The sequence below is a fragment of the Capricornis sumatraensis genome, chromosome 12 (genome assembly GCF_032405125.1).
Source record: "Capricornis sumatraensis isolate serow.1 chromosome 12, serow.2, whole genome shotgun sequence".
Taxonomy (NCBI): Eukaryota; Metazoa; Chordata; class Mammalia; order Artiodactyla; family Bovidae; genus Capricornis; species Capricornis sumatraensis.
This window is the reverse complement of record NC_091080.1, coordinates 31,653,669-31,655,456: the sequence shown is the minus strand read 5'-3', so window position 1 is coordinate 31,655,456 and position 1,788 is coordinate 31,653,669. Positions and strand designations below refer to the sequence as shown.

Sequence of the window (1,788 nt, the reverse complement as noted above, 5' to 3'; positions counted from 1 at the left end):
TTTAAATAGTAGCTTAGCTTAATGGTACTTGCCATTTCAGTTCATGTTCATGAACTTCCTTCCCATAATATCTATCTATCCCAGATTCACTTCCTACATTATTTAATTGCTATGCTAGGGTCTTCCCTGGTGGCTTAATGGTAAAGAATCTGCCTGTAATGCAGGAGACACAGGAAACATGGGATTGACACCTGGGTCAGGAAGATCCCCTGGAGAAGGACATGGCTACCCGTTCCAATATTCTTGCCTGGAAAATCTCATGGATAGAGGAGCCTGGCAGGCCGTAGTCCATAGGGTCGCAAAAAGCTGGATATGACTGCAACCACTGAGCATAGGAACTTCTCTAGTGGTCATTAGAACTCCATGCTTCCACTGCATGGGGCTGGAGTTCAACACCTGGTTAGGGAACTAAGATTCCTCAAGCTGTGCAGCACGGTCTAAAAATAAGTTTTAAATAAAAATTATTATGCTAATTTTCTGACGCATCTTAGATCTGAGTAAATGATAGATCTGGGAAAGATCTAAATGAGTAATACACCTCTTTGAAGGTGTATTTCCTGAACGTTTCAGTTCAGGAAAAGTTAGAGATATTGTGCTGACCTATCGCTTGCTGCCGACCTGTTCCTGCTAGTGGACCACAATAGGACAGAGAGAAAAGCCACTTCTTCCCAGTCGCAGGAGGGTGGAACACAAGTGTCCCAGCACAGCTGTTTTACGGGTACTGTGGCTACTTGCGGACACATTCATTGAAAAGGTCGCTGCTTGTTTCACTCCGCTTTACATCAGACTTGCTCTGTCTGCATATACTTCATAGGAAACCAAATATAATTTAGACAATGAATTGCTTTTCAGGCGCTAGCATCGCCTGTATATGTGACTCCATTTGCCTCGTTGTCTGTTATATGCTAGTTTTCATTGATACCAATCTATTTATTTTAGCTATACAATTTTCTACTTTATTTTCATGGGCAGTGGATACCAATCTATTTATTTTAGCTATACAATTTTCTACTTTATTTTCATGGGCAGTGGACATAATTTTTTTCCTTTGTGGTTTATCATAAGATATTGAATCTAGTTTCTTAGACGAATTAGGACTTTATTGGGAATTCCCTGACAGTCCAGTGGTTAGGACTCGGCTCTCTCAATGCTGGGGCCCTGGGTTCGATCCCTGGTCAGGGAACTAAGATCCTGTAAGCCGTGTGTTATGGTCAAAAATAAATAATTAAATAAAGTAGGATTTTGTTGTTTATTTTATGTATCGGTTGACTTTGTTGAATACCCAGGATTGATGATTTCGTATTTCCATTTCATAGAATCAGTGTACTTAATTTGATGCGCAAAATAATCCTTTTTCCCAAAATCAACTCTAAATCAACTTTCAATGTTTCTTTGCAACAGAGTAAAGAAAAGTAAAACTTTTCCCACAAAATCAGGAGGTGCCATATATATCTCCAGTGTAGTAACTACTGATAATAACAACATTAACTGCCATATTGAGCACTGAACAATTTATATCTGTTATCTCACTTAGTTTTATTTTTTTAATGTATTTTATTGAACTGCAGTTGATTTACAATGTTGTGTTAATTTCTGCTGTAAAGTGATTCAGTTATACACACATATATATATATACATATATATTCTTTTTCGTATTCTTTCCCATTATGGTTTATCACAGGATATTGAATATAGTGATGTACAGTAGGACCTTGTAGTTTATCCATCCTATATATTATAGTTTGCACCCACTAATCCCAAACTCCCAATGCATCCCTCCACCACCCC

At 38.1% G+C, this 1,788-nt stretch overlaps 1 non-coding gene across 1 annotated transcript; it reads left to right on the top strand.

Annotated features, from left to right (window-relative positions):
* Positions 1-1,110: 1,110 nt before the first annotated feature.
* On the top strand, positions 1,111-1,183 carry TRNAE-CUC (transfer RNA glutamic acid (anticodon CUC)). The gene has a single exon. It is a non-coding gene; the product is annotated as a tRNA-Glu (tRNA).
* The last annotated feature ends 605 nt before the right edge of the window (positions 1,184-1,788 follow it).